Source organism: Vespula pensylvanica, chromosome 8 (genome assembly GCF_014466175.1).
Source record: "Vespula pensylvanica isolate Volc-1 chromosome 8, ASM1446617v1, whole genome shotgun sequence".
Taxonomy (NCBI): Eukaryota; Metazoa; Arthropoda; class Insecta; order Hymenoptera; family Vespidae; genus Vespula; species Vespula pensylvanica.
In genome coordinates, this window is record NC_057692.1 from 8,508,991 (window position 1) to 8,521,115 (window position 12,125).

Sequence of the window (12,125 nt, forward strand, 5' to 3'; positions counted from 1 at the left end):
AAAACGATTATTCGATTATTTATACATATCTCGATCAAGTTTATTATGATTCTGATCAAATTCGCAAAATGATGTTTGTGAGAAAAATTATGTCCTAACATATGACGAAGATAATAAACTTTATTAATGGCCTATTGCTCGTTGTAGAAATTTTCGAAAAAACCTAAGAATTTCAAGTTTCCTGAGCCATATCCTGGTTGTTTTATAAGCAGTTGCGTAGACTTCACCATTCCTGGAAATAACTTTTCCTTCAAAGATTTAACCTTTCCATATCTCTTTTCTTTTACATAAATCCTATATATATGCATCTATACTTATATATAAAATATATAATTCCTATGTATAATAAATAGAATAGGAGAAATGATTTTTATTACGTTAGTGTGTATAATATATTATCTTTCCATCAATACATAAGTATTATGAATAGCCTATGACGAAATGCATAATGTCACGAATTTATTTCTGCCATTTTCTTTCATGAAATATTTTTTGTCGCACGTAAAGCAACGCTCGAGCTATTTACGCTTTGTGCGTTAATCGCTGTTGGTTAAATCATATAAAGTTTAAATTGTTATTTGATTTTTAAAAACATTTAAAAGGAACATTTGAGACCAAGCAATATACCAAGATAAATGAAGGACGAAGAATTGCAACACTTTTCGCAATGGAATATATTTTATATTAATTTATTATAATATTAATTTATTAATTTCTTCTAAATAATATTATTACCAGTTTATTATTATAATGAATTATTTTAGACAGATGCAATAAAAAATAATGCTTCTAAAGCCAATCGAGAAACATCATTAACGTCTATCTAAAAATTGCACGTTTCATTTCTCTTATGAAATATGCATTGACTTCTTCTCAGCTATTCTGTAAAAATTGATGATTAGACATTGTGTGTGATTACTTTCAATTCACGCGTCCGACGTATAAGATATAAGATACAATGTATTTACCACTATAAGCAATATATACGATGAATTGAGAGAAGGGGCAAAGTTCCCAAAACTTTTACTTCTAACTTCTTCTACACTCATCGCTGAAGTCACATATCGTCTTAAACGATATTAGGAGAACAACCTTTTATCTTTCGTTCAAAGTGTGTGTGACTTCGACAGCAACTACTTTTCTATACAAGTGTAACTGAGAAACACAATTCCCATCATGCGACTGTCGTATCGATGCATAAGTTTATATAGTTTATATCTCTCTCATAACAAAAAATGTTGATATAGGTTAGAGTTAGTAATTTTGAATTCACAGTTTTCAGTCTCTTAGAGAGATATATATATATATACACACACACACACATCTTTCCTTCATCTTTTTTATTATTATAAATCACCATCATCATATGTATTCTAAGATGTATATGATGTATATAATATAAGCATATTCTTCTACTTCTTCTCATCATTATCTTTATTATTATATTATATATTATTATTATAGTAACAGTAATAGCAATAGTAATAATATAAAGTGGACTACTCCTACAGGGAATACCGTAATAAAAATAGCACTGGAAATTCTAATTTTATTAAATTCTCATAGTATATGTAGCGAAGTATATAACTACGAGAGCGCATTACTTATTTCGCATTGCGTATTTCTCGTAATCAATTTGAATCCCGTTTCTTTTTAGATCCATTAATCATGATGCAAAAGAGCGGCGGCGAAAGGCTCGGAATCTGTCAATTGTTTTCTGCAAAATATCGCATGCTGCGTTCTCGCAAATTAATGGAAGAATGCAATTTTTTTAAAGAATTTCTGTGGAACTCGTGAAGGAAATGGGCGATAAAAGGCATCTCGTGAAGTTAATTTGTAACGATATATTTGAAATGTGTAGATGTAAATGCTGAGATATTCGTGTTTTGTTATCGTTTGTCGTCAGTTGTGCTGGTTACTTTTAATTGAGGAGTGACCAGTGATGCTATTAAGACTCAGTTGTTTTAATGTTTTTAGCTCGAAGTGCATCGTTATAATGCTTGACGGTTTTTTCGAACTATCTGCGAAGATGATAATGAAATTAGGAAATGGAAAGAGAGGAGTTTAGATAAAGAAGTGTATGGGAAGGGAAGGAAAGATATTTGTTGGGCGTGGAAGTATCAGGATAGTTCGTTCGATATGTTTAAATAATCTCATGTGTACTCCTTTATTCTGATGACTATATTGATTCATGAGTGTCGGATTGATATCTTAATTTTATCTTATATCTTATCGTATCTCCTTTTGTCTAGGAGTCTACTTTCCCTATTTATTTATTGCCCTGCTCAGCATATTCTTGAAGTATACGTGCTTGATTAATAATCTTGAACAATGCCGGCTATGTATTTTTTATCTATACATTTTCTTACAGAATATTCAATGAATTCTCTATATATTTTTTATAGTGATATCAGCCTTTAAGAAAAAGTACTATGTATCGAATAGGCTACGCACGTGTGAATCAACAGTGTGGAAACAAGTTTGTGTTTTGATTTTTATAAAAGTAATATATAATATATAAACATATATTCACTAATTTATATGCATTTGTCATCAGACTAAGTTGTACCGTCGTTGTGTTCCATTTAGCATAAATCACCGCGAAATACATATCAACCACGTGAAGAAAATAAATATGAGATTGGATAGTAACGTCTTACTAATCATCAGAGAAAGAAGAACTAAAAAATTTCAACTTCCAATATGAGACATACATAAAAATATTATGCATTTGTAATCATTCATGAATAAAATATACGGTTTTATTGCTGTATTTCAAGAATTTTGAAAAATTAAAGATTTTTTTTTTAATTTTGGAAATATATAATAGATTTCTTATCATAGACACATAAAATTTACTTTTCCTAGATACTCTTTCTATTATTTTATACATAAATATCCATTAATACATTTTTTAAATATCTCTAATATCCAATTTTATTTCTTTGATCTATATGTCGTAAGAATTGATTTATTATCTGTTTATATATAAATATATGTACAGAATCACGGTGTATAACACTAAGTATAAAAGTGATAATGTTCATTTCAGACTAATAAGCGATTAATTTTTTGGATTTGAATTTTAATTATAATTTATATGTAATTACAAAAAAAATAAATTATTTGATTATATTGGTTTATATTGATATAATAAAAAAAATGAGATGGCCTTGAGAACACACAATTTCTGAATTACGAATATAGATGCTTACCGTTGTGCTACACATCGCTCATAAAATTCTTGCGTCTATAGTATATAAAATTTAAAGAGTACTATTATTTTTATTTAAATTTATTAATTTAGAACCATTTTTTAAAAATTTAATTCATATGAAAAGTTGAACACTTATTTCATTATTTTTGCTATGGAATTAAAAGTTGACGTGGTCGGAAAGAGAGAAGAATTTTTTTCGGTTGAAATAAAAAAATAAAACGAAATTAATCAATGACGACATTTTTTCTTGTCCTTAAAAACGTCTCACGATTAAAGCGAAATAGGAAACAGAGTGAAGATGATGAGAACACGGTCGCGATAAAAAGAGGGAAATTGAACAAAATTAAGCGATTCTATTTCATCTCTAAAAGAAGAAATAAACGTGGTACAACGGACACGAATAGATAATAAAAAATAATAAATAACAACTTGGTGATCGCGGGAAACAACGAAACCAATTAATGGCTGTCATACTTTGGTTATAGAATATATGAGAGTAGAATTGTATGAGTCGGTGCACCGTCGATTAGATCTTTTCTCACCATTTCGGTTATGTATCGTATCGTTCTTTTGACATGAGTTTCGCCGATTTAAAGTCTTTGAATGAAGTCGAATTGATAAATGAATTATCGAAAAATTTGATCTACAAATTGACTGGTATAAGAAAGATATAAACACATTATTGGGAAAAGCTAGTAGTGGATTTAAATAGAAAATTTACCGTATATTTGCTTAATCATGTAAATTCTCTGTTATATTCGAATCTCTCGAATGAGCGATATTGGGCGAAGAATTGATACAATATATAGGAGGTCAATACAACGAAATTATTGTTCATAACATTATTAATAAAAAAGAAAAAGAAAAAGAAACAAGTAACGACGATAACATTTTAAAAAATTCAAAAGATGCAGATGTAGTGGATGAGGTGAAAGAGAAGGAGGAAGACGACAACGATGGCGTTAAAACGTTAAGGCAAAGGTCACGAATACGATGGATAATAGTAACCACGATGGAGACAAAATTTGACAGACACGCACGTGAAAGAAAAGAGACGAGAAGATGAAAGAGATGTCTTATTTTCCGTTGCAGAATTGATTTCGAAAAGGAACCAATCGAAAAGAGAAAGAGGCAGGAACTTTTTATCTTGTCGAAAAATAAAAAGATAAAGAAAAATTAAACAGATAACAGAACGACAAAGTATTATTGTGCTACTACTATCATTGTAATATTGTGTTATAAATGGAAAAATAAAAAATTTGTAAATCAAACAATTTTTTATTTCATAGTAGAATAATGACTCTATGGAAACATATTTACTTTATCATTACAAATATATCATTTATTGTCATATGAATTAAGCACGATTTTATCTTGTATCATCGTATAAACTTTGTGCGATTTAAATATTTTATGATTTTGTCTCGTGATTTTAGTTTTATCGTCAAACAAATATTTTAAATAGTCGTGGAAATTAATTTTTCCTTGAATATAATTATTGATAATATCTTTCAGATTTTTAGTATTAGATTTATTGCTATTTTTTATAGTGTATATTTTTTATCTGAAACATATGATTTTGCGCATAATTTTTCTGTTGCTTTTACCTTTATCAAGCCCAATATTTTTTTATTCGTTAAGAGCATATCGTATACGTTGTCTATCGAATAATCGCTCGTATCGAACCAATTTATATCTCTCTTCCTAATTTTGTAAATATCATCGTGTAGGATTTGATATGTCAAATTGTCACTATTGATAAATAATATTTTATAACTATCTTTTAATTGCGATTTCATATTTATTGATAATGAAATTTGTATAAACATATTTTAGAAATATCTAATGTTGACATTTCTAGATTTATCTATTTTTATTTAAAATTTTTCCATTTTGATTGTTATAAAATTTACCGTATACAATTCTTCTTTGAAAATTGGGCTTTACATGCAACAGAATAGCACTGTATTGTCTTTCCCATTTCGTTATTGTAATTCCTAATATATGATTATGAATATTTTCCATCATTTTACTGAATACAGTATTATTCATTAATTTATAGAGATTTTTTTCAAATTTCGAAGGACGTGCTATGAATCATCACGCTGTCTTCGGTCACGCCCATGGAGAACCACAGGGAAGATCATTCATGTTGTTACGAATTCTGACATCCGTTTCGTAGGATGGAATGTAGGGGGAAGAAGAGATTGTAATAGGTGGATAGTGAAGAGGCTAAAGAAAAAAGAAAAAAAAAAAAGGAAAAGCCGCACGAACCTCTTCGACCCTACCCTGTTCAAGGATAGATTAATCTAAGATCACAGATACTGAGTCTTTCTCAGGACTAATTTCCCTTTATGAAAATTCTCTATAAAAATTGTGGAAAAAGAAAAAGGCATCAATCGAAGAGACAAGATGTCTAGCTGCGCCTGGTTACACCCTTTCAGCGATTTTCTGAATCACCTTCTTCTGAACAAATCTTTGGAGATTAAAGATCGGACAGTTCAGAATGTAATGAGAAATCGTGTCCTTCATACCACCCTCATATCTGCTCTCCGTGGTAAAACTCAGTGACCCGAGTTTGGATAATGTTTTCATTTCTCTTCGACTTCATTGCACGAATTGCCGTTTATTAAGACCAGAAGATTATCTGCGACTACATTGATTTCTCCCGAATCGTCGATTAATTTCATTAGCTGATTAAACATCAGGTCAAGAACCAAGAATTGATCCTTGAAGCCTGCTTGAAAACCTCCTGCTCTCCGGTCTTTGAAGTAACTTTTCATTATTCCATATAATAATGCAATATATTTACCTGTTACATATATGTTTCTTATATCGATGATAATTAATTTGGGACGATACTAATCTCGATAAATTTTTAATTTACGAATAATATCATTTATTATAGTTTCTTCTATTTTCGAACAAGAGTAAATTCATGTGTTTATCGAATTACTTTATCGTTTCAACGTAGAGATAATATTCGTATTGATTTCATTTTTTTTTATTTTTTTTATTTTTTTTAACTGATAGAAATATTATTTGACTCGGACGTCGATATTTGATTTACAGTCATAGAAAATGTAACACCTGTTAAATTCAATACATCTTTATAATGCGGATAAGAGCTTATACGTATTTTATTGACTTTTACAAGATATAGTACGGATACGATTGCCCGTATAAAATCATCATCATCATTAAATAATTCAACGTTAACAATTGCATGTTTATCCTTTATAGATTTTGAAAGTTTATTAAAAGCTCCTGCATTGAACAATCAACATTTATTAATATTGACGATCAAATTTATAATTATATTCAATCCCTCCATTATCACACTCTTGAAATTCTTCTAGCGAGTTTAATATCGTTTGTGTTATTTTATTCGTATGTTATTCTTTCATATCGGATTCTTGTAAAAGAACTACATTTTTATTCGTAAAACTTTTCATCTTTTTTTATATTGTTCAAAATGCTGTTTATAACAATTTCTGCATTAAATATCGCGTTTACTTTTACGCTTATTTATGTATTCACTAACCGTATCAGTGTTTCATATATACCTATTTTCATCATAACTAGTCATTTGTATCGGTGTACAAATTTTACGGTATAAATGTTGTTTTTTCGGCTGGAATTGTCAATTTATTGTAAGAAGTAATGTTTATAACGTAACTTTTAAATAATAATAAAATAATCACTCATATTTTCATTTTTATATGTATCGTAAATAACATAAACAGGAGATCATAGAGACAATATTTACTTAGAAATAAATGAAGGGTGGCCGTAATTTTTTAATTGCATTTTTTGCAAATAATTTTCTGCAGATGATTCCTTTCCTTCATACATTTATTACAAATATATTTGGTACAGATCATACAAGATTTAATTGTTTTGTTTTCTTTGCAAAATCGTATCTGGCATGTTTTTCGCGAATGTGAAATATTATGTTGGCCCCTTGATGTTCCTTGTACTTTTCTTCTTGAAGAAATTCGTAATAGTCTTTGGCAAGCTCCTCTGCTATTTGTAGTACAAATTGTTGTTTGGATATATTTTGTCCACTTGTTTCTTTATAAAGGATCCATGCATTAATATTGGTCAAATCAAGGATGTTAAAAAAAACTAGTACGGGCCATCTATAGAATTTTGATTTGACGTTGTACTTTCTTGCAATTTGATCGATAATATTGACGCCGAATTTAGTTTTGTTATAATACACAACAGTCTCAGTTATTCGCTTTCTGTCGTTATTGATTTTTATACTTTTATGCTTCCAACCTAGTATCGTAACTTTTTTGGTTGGTTTGGATTTATAAATTATTAGAGTACAATTATTTGATTCATAAAGTGCTGTTGAGAAATGTTTCATTTTGTCTTTTGTTGATTTTGCTAGCTTGGGGAATTTTCTTCTATTGCTCCGATTAGTAGTAAATAATGTTATTCGTTTTGCCAATAATTTTGTCGCCAATGATATGCTCGTGAAAAAGTTCTCCATCGTAACATGTCCAACATCGAGTAAATGGTTCAACTAGTTTGAGGACAACAAATTCACCGAGTGGTATTGATGACGGTCGGGTTTCTTCTTTTCCTAAGTACGGAAAACTGTTTATAATATATTTACTGTTGGCATACGATGCTAATCACAACTTGATGTCAAATTTATCAGGCTTACTTGGTATGTACTGGATAAATTTACATCTCACTTTTGTAGGGAATAGTTATTCATGAACAGTCAAATTCATATCGGGCTTGTAAGTATTTTAATTATTCTAAATAAATCTGTTCAATACATGTGAAATTAGAGCAAAATCGTGTCAAGATGTATGCAACTATCTATAGTTGTGATAATAGTAAGTTTAAAGATAAGATCCTAAGTAGAAAAATTTACACATTTTCGGAAGTAGAGGATACTCGTACAAAACCCACAAGTAAAAATTTATTGTGATCGAGTTATCTCATTGAAGAATCCATAAATATCGCAATTTCGTATATTCGTTGAACATAATATGTGGCATTTTCTATTGTATTTTAATCAATTCGATTTCGGATTTTTTATTCGATTTTGTTTATTTTTATCATCTTTGATTTTTATAAATATGAGTTCATGTCGCACATTAAATATAACATGTAGTTTATAATTTTCAAAAAATCCCATTAACATATTCATTGATATTCCATTTTCTAATATGAATGTGATAATCAAATTCATTTTATCAAGATTCTATGCTGCTTTTTCAACTCTTTACTTTTATTATTGTCAAGTGATAGATAGTGAAAGATTTTGTAACGTCGTCGTATTTTTACTACGATCGATTTCAATTCGATTTATTCCATATTGTATCTCGTTAAACATCGAAGCTATGCCATTGTATATCCAAATATATTCTATCTTCTGTAACACCGGATGAAGTTGACTTTATCTCATTGTCAACTAGTTGATCTTTGATATAAAGGAAATTTTGAAATGTTAACACAATTAGATCTTGTTAGTGGTATTTGTATCATTTAAGCGACAAATTCACGTACGGATTGTAAATGTGAAATTCGATGGTGGTTATACGATTATCGTATTTCAAATGTCCGATAATATTTAATGAATAGACTATTGTCATTAGATTGTTATTTTTTTATTACAATCGTCAAATCTAAAGTTTTTAAAAACTTTTTAATTTGTTTACTTTTTTTTGATAACACTCTTCTTTTTCGATGAATTCCAATAGATCGCTGACGATCGACTAACATTAAAATTATTCCATAACACTGATTTAGATGTTTCCATACTATTATAAATTAATATTTTCTTTTGCATTTCTCGAGCAATCTCACCGTTACTTTTACCTCACAAAAATTTATCAGATATTCATCTTATTTGACTATGCGCCAAGTTAATCGATTTATGATTTTGATGACAATCGGAAAATAAATAACTTTCGGAGGTGTTTCAGATGTCTTATATCCTGGTTCGACATTCAGAAAAGATTCGTGAATAATACGTCTAATTTTATCATTTAATACAGGATAATTGGAAGTAACACTGATTCAATACATATTATATTTACTTTAATAATTTTCACCGGAATATTAAACTCATACCATTTACTGATTTTGAGCACTCTTTTGTTCGAAAATTCTAATATGTTAACAATATTATTAAGTTTAGTGAAGTCTATAGAATATTTATATCTTATTTCGCTTTTCAATTATTATTAGCGCGTAAAATTACAACCTTAGGATCTTCGTTTAGTTTCAATAGTAAAGTTTCTTGTAAATAATTATTTATATTCGAAAAATCGTAAGAATTTTCTAATATAATTATTTCTCTATTTTTATCAAAATGGAATCTATTGTTCGTTCAATCGATGTTTGCAATTACATGAAACGTTTGAAAATCAATTAAATCTAATTCGTAATTTTCATTGCCAAGATTCAACAGTAAGAAGAAATTAAATATCAATTCTGAAGATTTGCCTGTTAATGTGATGACATACGATATTTAGATATTGTGTTTAAGAAATTTGTAATGAAGTATGAATGACCACAAATATCGGTATCATAAGATTGATAAGATTATACAATATTTTTACGAATTCTATAAAAGAATTCTATAAAATCTTTATCGAGTAAGTTTGATTAGATAAAAACAAACATTGCCGCTTTTGTTCGAGCTTAAGCATCTTTAGTCAAGCACATAGTCTTTAATAATGTGTCAAATCAGGCAATAAATAAATAATGATAGTAGACTCCTAGAGAAACCATGCCTTGGGTTTATCTGAGGTTTACCCTTTTAATATCAATGCAACATTCATAGGTCCATACGGTCACCAAGATAAAGAGTTATATATGTTTAAACAATTGTTTAGCACATGTGAGCAATGTTTAAACATTGTTTAAACATTTCGAAAGAATTATTCAGACTAATAAGAATTTTTGTTTTCCCTTTCCAGGTGATTCCCTTTTCACTTAAACTCCTCCTTTTCCATTTCCTTTTCCTAATCTCATTATTGTTTTCGCGAATAATTTGAGAAATACCAAAAAGTCAGTCAATATGCAATAAATCATTAAGACCTTCGAGTCTTACTAAACATTACTGGCCATCCCTTCTTTAGAGGTAGTCAGCGCAATTAATTACACATAATAAAATACATATCTTATCACATCTCTTTACCTCGAAATATATTGCTATAATTTCAATTCGTGAAGCATTCTTTATCGCGCGTCTTTCATGGGCTCCACGGGATCCTTCAAAGAAATCGTGTTCTTCCATTAATTTGTAGAAACTAGGCAAACGGTATTTTGGCAAGAACCTTTGATAGTATTTGAGCCTTACGCTGCTGCTCTTTCATCGTGATCAGTGGATCTGCAATTCTAACAATTAGGAAGAGATGAGGAACATAAGTTATGTCAATAATTTCGCAAATTAACACTATCGTTGGTTTAGTGCAGCAAATGTAACTAAACACGCTTTCTTGCGCGTATGATAAGAAACACTGAAGAATGAGGGTTCTGCTCCAAGTTTTACTTTTTCATAACACTCAATTTCGTACTATCATGCTTTAAAAAGTTTCACTTCAATTTTTTTTCTGAAACCAAAAATCGGAGTGCTTTATAGAAGTATATATTTAAACAAAAATAACTTAGTTTTTTAAAAACTACAATTTTATTGAAGTTACTGTGAAAAAATAAAAGTAATATTTTTTCACTTTTTAAATGGGATCATCAATATGAGATATAAATAAAAATAATGGAGAAGTACATTTTTCGTGCCAAGAATTATTATAAAAAATCAGTATTTAGAACTTGCTCAAAATTAATGTATTATTCCGAAAACATCTGAATTTCGCCGAATTTACCCGATTTTATTCGAAATTATCTAAATTTTCATGTTTATGCGACCTAATTTAAAAATTTCGGACAGATTCGGCTCAATTCGGCTATCCAAAATGCATAGAATCACCCGGAAACACCTGAACTAAGCCAAATTTACCCGAACTTCTTCGAAATTAGTCAATTAGCATGGATACATCTGAATAAGCCGAATTTATCAGAAAATATCCAAAATCGCTTAAACCCCATTGGATACATCCGAAAATGTATAAACAACCCGGAAATATCCGAAGTTAACCAAATTTACTCGAAAATATCCTAAATTAATAAATTAACCCCGACACACTCGAATTTATCCGAATTAATCGGAACTTGTCCGAAAACGTCTCAATTCCATCGGATACAATGGAAAATGCATAAAATCACATGGAAAAATTCGAACTTAATCGAATTTATTAGAACCTGGTCGAAATTACTAAATTCGATCGGATAAACTTGCAAATATATAAAATCGCTCAAAAACACCCAACTTTAATCGAATATACCCGAACTTTTCCGAAATTAATAAATTAACCATGTTACACCCACTTTTAGTAGAACTTAGCTGAACTTGATTGACATTGTTTAAATTCGATCAGATAAACGCGAAAATGTATGAACCACCGGCAACACCAGATCTTATCAGAATTTTAGCCGAATTATATCGAACCTGTCTGAAATTTTTTAATTAGATTGCATAAACGCAAAAACGCATGGAATCACACGGAAACACCCGAAATTAGCCGTATTTATCCGAACTTGTCCGTAATTAATTAATTTGCCAGGAAGCACATGAATTTTAGCCGAATTGAGTCGGTTCTATCTGAAATATCTAAATTACATTGAGTAAACATGAAGATGCATAAAACTATTCGAAGACATTCGAAATTAGTTGAATATAGATGGACTTGTCCATAGTTAAAAAAAGTTAATTATTTTCATGATTAAATCAATAGAAATTAAATCAAGAGAAAAATTTTTGTATAAAAACACTTGTGGATAATAATAGCATACGCGCCAGGTAATAATAAAAAGAATT